Source organism: Pteropus alecto, unplaced genomic scaffold (assembly GCF_000325575.1).
Source record: "Pteropus alecto unplaced genomic scaffold, ASM32557v1 scaffold164, whole genome shotgun sequence".
NCBI classification, from domain to species: Eukaryota; Metazoa; Chordata; class Mammalia; order Chiroptera; family Pteropodidae; genus Pteropus; species Pteropus alecto.
The window spans coordinates 24,869,799-24,879,669 of record NW_006439568.1 but is presented as its reverse complement, the minus strand read 5'-3'; the positions used below and the strand labels follow the sequence as shown (position 1 = coordinate 24,879,669).

General features: G+C 40.1%; 1 pseudogene; it reads right to left on the bottom strand.

The window, feature by feature from the left end:
- Positions 1–4,850: 4,850 nt before the first annotated feature.
- Positions 4,851–4,969, bottom strand: LOC112483665 (annotated as a pseudogene).
- Between the last annotated feature and the right edge of the window lie 4,902 nt (positions 4,970–9,871).

Here is a 9,871-nt window from a genome sequence, read left to right as displayed (position 1 = left end):
TGGCTACATTTTTTCACCACATATGACCTTTCTAGGGCTAGGAAAGATGTTTTCGAATAGGCACCTTCCATTTTTCTTCATCTGTCCAGAAGAATCCACCTTCTCTCTTCCAGTGTCTGTATAAAATTTTAAGATAGAACTCTTAATCATTTTGATTTCGTAAACCAATCACATGGTCAGGAAGATGGCATACTCCGAGTGGTCATTCTGGGTCTGGTGGGAGGTGAGCACAGCTATACAAGAATCATGTGAAAAAGGAGAACAGAGGATCCCTAGGAGGGCACAAAGTGCTGTTACTAGAAAAGGGGAGAATAGATACATGGTGGACAAAACCATGCGTCTATCACAGACACCTATACCAAAATCAGAGAGATGCCCAGGACATCTCCTATCCTGAAGTATTCTGTGTGCTAGATTATACCAAACATGCAGGAGAATGACCCAAAAGACTAGGTCTGAGGAGTTCATAAGATATCCTTAGAGTTTCTTGCTATGGCACCTGCCTCCTTCAGAATTAGGCCCTATCTCTAACTGCTTGTCCATTTTTGCTTGTCATTTTATTGTCCCCAAAGAGATCAGTAATCATTTAGCTTGACTATAGCACGTGTAGTAGGCAAAATGCATCCAGGCTCAGCCAAGCAAAGGAATGAATCTTTAGGTCTCTGGTGAGACGTCTCCTTCTATGGAGGCCTAGTGACTGTTCTGTCCTTAGAAAATGTTATAATCTACTCATGAATAAGGAAGAAAATATCAGCTCGTTTCTAATTGCATTCTCTTCTTCCCTCCCTCTCTCCCTCCTTCCCTCTCTTCATGCCTTCCTTTCTTCTTTCTTGGCATCTATCTATCATCTATCTATCATCTGTCTGTCCCTCTGTCTGTCTATCATCATCTATCATCATATATCACCATCAACTACCTTCTATCACCTATGACACTTATATAGTATTCGCTATGTGCCAGTCACCATTTTAAGTGCTTTTTACAAATATCATCTCCTTTATTCCATATAATCTTCATAGCCTAACTATGCCGTTTGTGTTCCAGTTGAGGAGAGATGTTTTCTTCTGCAGGTTTATGAAAGTGCATAAATTAATCCTGGAGATTTAGAAAGTCAAAATAATCAATAATTAAAGCTAACAGAAAGAAACTTAGCTTAGAACAAATCAAGATTACTAACCGCCCTCCCTCTAAAAAGGAAGAAAACATTAAATAATTATTTATCGAGTACAGTAAGCCCTCTTAACGTCATTGATAGGTTCTTGGAACTGTGACAAAATGATGTATGATGAAACCAATTTTACCGTAGTCTAATTAATATAAACAAGAGTTAAGCTCCTATGGTATCTCATGAAGGTTTTAACGAAACGATGTTCGATCAAACAACATTATTTGAGGACCTGCTGTGTTTTGAAAATTCCCTGGGTCTTTTGAAAATTATAATTTAAGACACTCCTCTGGATTATTTTAATGTGAGATAAATAAGTGGAATTCAATCAAAGTTATTAAGGGTCTTCTATATACTAGATACTATGCTAAAAGATATACTTACTTATTTGTCCTTAGTGAATGAGACACAGTTCCTGCTCTCATAAAACTTACTGTCTAGTGAGTAATAGTTAAAGATGGCAGAGACTGATAATCACTTCCCTGTTTATTCCATCCTTCTTTCTCTTAGTAATAGAATATCCAAAAGTTTTAGCTGTGCATATGGCTACCACACTACAAACTACTTTCCTCAGCACTTTTGTGAGTAGACTTGGCTATGAAACTTTGTTCTGGAAATCAGGTGTGAGCAGAAGAAATACATACAACTCCCAGGTTGTAATGTTTAAAAAATCTCCCTTCTCCCACTTCTTCTGCCTCTCTCCCTATAGATTGGAATGTTCAAATATGTTGCTGGAGTCCAGCTTCAACTATGAGATAACAACACTCTAGCAGCCTCTTTCAATAGGGATTCTTAAGAGAGTTAAGTATTACAGAAAATGATTTAACTCTTATCTCTCTTCATTATTCCAAGGATGATATGAAGCTATACTATTCTAGATACACAGGAGCAAGTGTTAAAGCTTATTTCTTTCTCAAGAAATCTCCATTGACAAGGGCTACTTAGGAATGTTGGAGCAAGAAGATGGAAGGAACCTGGGTTTCTAGATGTCTACACGGACCACAACCTCCAAACCATTCTAGGCTGCTTGCCCATCTCTAAACTATATGAAAGAGAAATTAATGTAAATATTATTGGAGCCACTATATTTTGTGGTGTCTTTTATACAGCGGCTTAGCCTTTGCCTATCTAATTTATACCAATAAGGAAAACAGCATTGCTGTGGGACTCAAGAGGCTTGGTTTCAAGAACTTTGTGATGTTGGCCCAGCTGGCCTCAACCTGAGAAGATAAATTAGAGCATTTTGGGTATTGTCTTTGGCACAATCCTTCAGCCAAGGGAAGCCATGTGGACAGAGCAGCAGCTGCAGACTCAGAGAAACAACTCTAAAGCAATGCCAAGAAATACCTTTTCCATTTGCCTCCTGCTCAGCTTGCTCCTAGATTCTTCTGGGATAAATACCCCACTTATTCATGAACCAAAAATTCAAGCTGTCAAGGAATGAAGCTGATGTGTAAAAGAACTGTCAGACCAAACACATATTAGCAAATGGCTGGCCTTTCTTCTAGAGACACACCTTACCCCAAAGACAAATAGCATAGTTGCCGGCAGAGGGGACATTAGTAGGCATCTTAAGAGAATACTGTATTCTGGGCTTTACTAGATTTTTGTATCTCTCCAATATGGTGACTTTGCAGTACCAAAGTCCAACCACTGATCGTCCTCCTCATAGTTCTTATTAATAGAGGCATAGCACACTAGCTGTGACTAGTAGAGTGGTCCTAACTAACTTTGATGCCCAAAGTGCAAGGCCCATGGACGATATCACATGTATTTCTTGTAACCACTTATAAGGTGGGAGGTATCAATCTAGATTTTATAGGTGATAAAACTGATGTCTGGAGAACTTGACATAACTTGTGGAAGGCCACATATCTACTAAATGATAGTCTGTCAGGCTCCACAACTGATATTTTATCATATCATGCAGCTTCTAAGTACAGTAGCCCCTTGAAGAACTTGGGGGTTAGGGGCACTGACCTCCTGCACAGTCAAAAACCTGTGTCTAACTACAGTTGGTCCTCCATGTATGTGGATTCCCAACCACCAAGTTGACCCTTGAAACAACGTGGATTTGAAATATATGGGTCTATTAAACTTTGGTCAACTGAAAAAAAAAAAACTGTATATAATTGAACTAACGCAGTTCAAACCTGTGTTGTTCAAAGGTCAACTGTACTGAGTAAAAATGACCTCTATTGTACATTGAATTGTTGATCCCAATTTTCCACCTCTCCCTGTATCTACACTCTTTATAAAAGAGTTTAAAGGAGTTCTCACTAGAGGCATAGTGTACTTCCATGTCTCTTGGTTTTGGATTCAACTTGTTTTGGCCAATTGATGTGGGTGGGCATCACTTTGTACCTGTTCTGAGCCTAAGCTTTAAGAGACATCACAATTTCTGACTGCTCTTTGGGGCTACTGTCATTGCCATGGGAAGAAGATGCCCTGGATAATCCACTGCAACCAAAGAGGATAAAAAGAAGCCTCCTTAGAAAGTTCCTCCCCTTTATCCTGGTCCCCAGAATGAACAAACATGAAGTAGGTCTGAGCCCAACCTACAGCAAGGAATTAAGCCGAGATCAATTTGCAGATTGAAGCAGAGCAGCCAGCCAATCCTGGTCTAGAAGAATAAATTACTGTTTTAAAACACCGAAATGGTTGTGTGAGCAAGAATAAATTACTGTTTTAGACATTGAGATGTTTGGCTGAAACAATCTCTTAGAACAGGGGTTCCCAACCCCTGGGCCACAGACCAGTACTGGTCGAGAGCCTGTTAGGAACCAGGCTGCACATCAGGAGGTGAGTGGCAGGCCAGTAGGCAAAGCTTCATCAGTATTTGCAGCCACTCCCCAGAGCTAGCCTCACTGCCTCAGCTCTACCTCAGATCATCAGGCCATAGGAGAACCAGTTCTTGGTGCCAAAAAGATTGGGGACCTCTGTCTTAGAACACTCTTTAGCCACTATGGAAATATCATAGCCTTGTCCTGAAACTGGGATGAGAGATATCATTATTCTGCTTTTAATTCTTTAATGACTCCTTATAGCTTTTATTATGCATATGTAAGCGTCTCGTTTTCTAATCCATTCAGCCACCCTATGTCTTTTGGTTGGCGCATTTAATTCATTTACATTTAAAGTGATTGTTGATAGTTATACAGTTATCGTCATTTTATTATTCATATTTATGTTTTTCCCCTGCCCCTTTTTTTCTTCTTAAAGAAGTCCCTTTAACATTTCTTGTAATCCTAATTTGGTGCTAATGAACTCCTTTAGCTTTTTCTTGTCTGGGAATCTCTTTATCTGTCACTCAATTCTGAATGATAGCTTTGCTTGGTAGAATAATCTTGGTTGTAGGTCCTTACTTTTCATCATTTGGAATATTTTGTGCCAATCCTTCTGGCCTACAAAGTTTCTGTTGAGAAATCAGCTGACAGTCTTACAGTAGCTCCCTTATAGATAACTGTTTTTTTCTTGCTTATTTTAAGATTCTCTCTTTGTCTTTAAATTTGGCATTTTAATTATGATATGTGTTGGTGTGTTCATCTTGTTTGGTACTCTCAGTGCGTCCTGAATTTGTATGTCTATTTCCTTTGCCAGGTTAGGAAAGTTTTCCACCATTATTTATTCAAATGGGTTTTCAATTCTTTGGTCTCTCTCTTCTCCTTCTTCTTCTTTTTTTAAATGCCTACAGCACCTAGTATTCCTAGGTGGTCTCCCACCCAAGTACTAACCATGTCCAACCCTGCTTAGCTTCTGAGATCAGATGAGATTGGACATGTTCAAGGTGGCACGGCCATAGACTTCTCTTCTTTATCTTGAATATCTATGATGTGAAGGTTAATACGCTTGATGCTGTCCCAGAGGCCCCTTAAACTGTCCTCATTTTGGGGGGATTCTTTTTTTTTTTGCTGTTCAGATTATGTGTTTCCTCCTACCTTATCTTCTAAATCACTGATTCAGTTCTCTGTTTCATCTAATCTACTATTGATTCCTTCTGATGTATTCTTCATTTCAGATATTGTATTCTTCATTCCTGACCATTTTAAAAATGTTTTTTACCTCCATTTCTATGTTTCCTACCTCTTCGTTGAATTTCTCACTGAGATCATTGAGCATCCTTATAATCAGTGTTTTGAACTCTGCACCTGGTAGATTGCTTGTCTCCTTTTGTTTAGTTCTTTTTATGGAGTTTTGTTTTGTTCTTTCATTTGGGACATGTGTCTTTGTCTCTTCATTTGGGCTACCTTCCTATGTTTGTTTCTGTTTATTAGGTAGAGCTACTATTTATCCCAGTCTTGGTAGGGCAGCCGTATATAGTAGGTGTCCTGTTTGGCCCAGGGGCACAATCTCCCTGGTCACTGAGCTGGGTAGTGCATGTGTGTCCCTTGTGTGGATTGCGTGTGCCCTCCTGCTGTAGTTGAGTCTTGATCGCTGTTAGCATGTCAATGGGAGGGATTGATCCTCAGGCTGGTTGGATGTGAGGACTGTCTGTGACTACAGTGCAGGGGCTGACCCTACAGAGCAAGATTTACTTTAGTGGGGCTCTACTGCCTGCCAAGTCTGCCCTTTGGATGTGTTGTTTTGGAGGTAGTTTTTTGATGTTCTGGTGTGTTCTGAAGCTGTGTCACTGGGAGTGTTGGTTCTGGGGCCTCTTGGGAGGGGGTCTTGTGCAGGCCAACATCAGCCACTGCCTGTGCCCTGCCTGGGGGCACTTGGTTTGAGCTACAAAGTGATCTGAAAATGGTTACCACTTGTGTTGGGCCTGGAGGTGCTTGAGGGAAGCTCAGCTGTGAACTAAGGCCAGCTGCCACTAATACTGGGCTCGGGGCTGCTTAGCAAGTTACAGGGCATGCTGAGGCCAGATGCTGCTTGTTTGGGGTTTGTGAATCTTTGAGAGGTTCTAGAAATGTCTGCAGCATGAGCCAAGATAGGTCATTTTATGGAAAAACCACTGAAAGTGGCTTGGGTGGGCCTACAAGTTGGGTGTAGTTGGGTGGGATTCCCCAGGGAATCACCAGGGCCGGGTGAACACTGTTAGCCAGGTCGATGGAGACTTAACTGTGGTGACTGTCTGAGCGTACATGCTGGGTGGGGGAGGGCTCAACAAAAGAACAATGGCTTCTGCCAGCACGTCTGTCTGGGAGAAAGTTGTCCCTCCGGCCCTCGTCCTGAAGCCAACAATTCAGTTCCTCCCTGTATATCCCTGGCACCTTCTGAGCAGCTGCCCCAGTGCTGGAGCTCAGAGTGAGTAAGTCTGTCAGTAAGTAAATCCATGTGCGGGCCCTTTAAGAGGAATGCCTGGAATTCCAGCCATCCTTGTCTCACTCAGCTATAATCACCACTGGTTTTCACAGCCAGAAGATGTGACGACTTCTCTTCCCAGGACTGGAACCCTGGGCTGGGGAGTCTTGTGTGGGGACAGGACCCCTTGCTCCTCCAGGACAACCTCTACAGCTGAGATATCTGTTCCGATTTTTAACCACCATATATGGGTTTGGGACCAGCTCATTCCTAGTCTCTGCATCTCCTACCAGTCTCTGCATGGCTTCTTTTGTATATCCTTAAGTAGGACTTCTGTTTAGTTAGAATTCAGGTGATTCTTAATAATGGTTGTTCTGTAGTTTAATTTTGATGTTGTCTTGGAGGAGGTGAGCACAGTGTTACCTACTCTACCATCTTGACCAGAGGCCGTGAATGAGACTTGGTTTTGATGCTCCTTTCTAATGGGGATGGAAGAGAATATACTTATTAGATTAATGGCAGCATACTATGTGTCTGACACCATGTTACGCTGCTTTAGCGAAAGTACCACATAGAGCAGCACCTTCAGTTGGGACCACTATTTGGTTGAATTTACAAAGTACACTCTCATACTCTAACTATATCTGATTTTTGAGGGGATCAGGATGGTAAATGGAAATATAATGGATACCACCACCTCTGCATCCTATAGATCTTTAAGTATCACTCTGACTTTACTGCACAATTTTTACATTATGATAATTGTGCCCACGTTTAATCACTGCTGCCTGATCTCTATTGCCACCTTGAGATTCTATCATTCCTCTTAGGGAGCTCAATTCTCTAACAGCTACCCCTCAGAGGGTAGCTACTTTTGAGCTTTTTGTGAGAGCACCTCTCTAATCAGTGCATGCTTGATTGCTTTGGTAAACTGTTGGTTGTTGGGCTTTCTAGCTTTAAGTAATCTGTCTTGTGTATCTACCTCTCTGCACCTTTAATCCCTTCCTCTGCTGTCTGCCTTGGCAGTTCCAGCATTTGTACTTGTTTTAGTGAGGGGCATGACTTTCCAAAGATTCCCAAAGAGCTACCTTAACAACATATTAGCATCATCTCTTAAGGTTCTTGCCAGGTGTTAAATTCTACCATGTTGACAAACTCTCCTTTATTCATCTCTGTGTTCTACTCTCCTTTGTCCTGCACTTTTAGGAACAGTCCCATAATATTTTCTGAACTCCTGCTGGTATATTTTAGGAAGATCTTGCACCAACGTTAGTTTACAATCTCCTATTCCCTTACAAGGCCAAGCACAGCTCCAAACAGAATCCTGACATTTGCATAGCAGATCTTCCCAGATTGAGATTTTTTACCTTTTTTTGAAGATCAATGCAATGATTAAGGAGGATTATCAACTTTTTCTGCTCTCCTGTATAGGAGATGAAAGCCTCCTTTTTATGCTACCAAAGGAGCACTCTGGCTTTCACCTTTAGCTTTTGATTATGCATTAATCATTCTCAACCTCTGTCTATTGCCTTAGAACAGCTCTCAATTCCAGTGTTCTTATAATTGCTTCCACATTTTTCTAATGCTTCACACACTCTTTTTGTGGCAAAAATTAAGGAAGATATCAATAGATAAAGCAACCTACTACAAAGGAAATTCTGGAAGAGGGCTAAGAGCCGAGGGCTGATTGTTTGGCAGTAGTACTCCCAGGAGGTACAGAGGCATGAAGTGCTGTGGTATGGAAGAGGACTAAAGCAGTTTAGTATTGGAGTTAGAGCTGGAACCACAAAGTTAATATTATTAGAATCAGAACCCATGTCTTCTGAGAGTTAGTCTCATTGTTATTCTAGTGTAACAAGCAATTTCTGTGAAGTCAAATAAGGCAGCTAGATTCATTGCTCACTTGGGGGAAAAGCCATGTGCTCTCCTCTTCTAATTCCAGAAGAATCACCATCCCTGTCACAGGAACAGGGCAGAGAGGTACAGAATAGAGACCCTGGCAGGATACTCACAGCCCAGGCCTTATTCCAACACTTGGGGGATCTTTCAGCACCAGTTGTTGATGCTTCCTTGGTGTCCTTTTCTCCTCCAACTCTCACGCTCAAGGGTTTCCATAACAGTCAGCCTTTCAGGGAGCTAAAAATGATGCCAATGACTAGTGATTGCTTCCTTCATCACCTCTCTCCTAAGAGGCAGAGGATGTGAGGAAACTCTAACTTCCATTTCAAGGACTGTCACCACTCACATTCCAGCAAATATTCAACTTTATTAAAAGATTTAATCCAACTTATCAATTTGTTTGGAGAGGTAAATTTTTTTCAATGTAAAAGTAATAAAAATTATTTCTAGAAAACTTGGAAATTTCATACATAGAAAAAAATAACTACATTCATTCCATCACAGAAAGACAAGCACTGTTACATTTTGGCACATTTCATTCCTATTTTTTTATGACTTTTTTTTACACATTTATAATCACATAAAGCATTTTTTTAGCTTTAGACTTTAATATTATAAAAGAAACATTTTCACTGCTTTAATCTTCGTGGATATAATATTAAGTGGAATATTACACAACAAGAATATATTGCCTATTTAATCACATCTTTTTCTTGGGGTAGATATATGATATATATGACAAGTAAATCATTGGTAAGTTCTTGGAAGTTGCAACTTTAAGAGAAACAACATATAACTAAACCAATTTTTCCATAGATTTATTGATATAAATAAGAATTAAGTTCCTATGTCATATTTCTGGTCACAAAAACATCATCAAAACACTTCCAATATTAAACACTGAAATAAATGTGAACTCTACTTACATTTAAGAAAGATTAATAAAAACAAGTAAGAGAATTCTTTTCCAACCCGCTTATTCCAGCACCTCGGGGCTCTAGGGGGAACCCATGCAGACAGGATGCCCTTCCATTCCAGGACACACTTACACACATACCCACACCAGAGTGGGATAATGTACACATGTCAATTCACTTCATATGTACATCTTTGGGATGAGAGAGGAAACCAGAGTCCCTAGAGAAAACCCATGCAGACAAGGAGAGAACATGCAAACTCTATAGGCAGTGGCCCTGCTGGGAACTGATTTCTCTTCCTCAACAAGATTATAATGAAACAACTTCGAAAAAAGATGTTATTCGAGGACCTGCTATATTTATATAATTAAAACACTGTAAAGATGGCCCCGTATTAATCTTTTAAATTTAAAATTAATATGTTGATATTTTCCATGTCATGAAAAATTATTTGTAAGCCTAATTTTTAATTGCTGCATGATATTTCACTATGTGGATGTACTGAACTTTAAGGATGACTATGGTATTATTTGTCATCTGATGAATACAGTGTTTTGCTATACTAAATTAATCTGCTGTATGTATCCTTACATTTCCTTAAATTAGATTTCAGGAAGTGCATTACCAGGTAAAAGAGTACGACAAA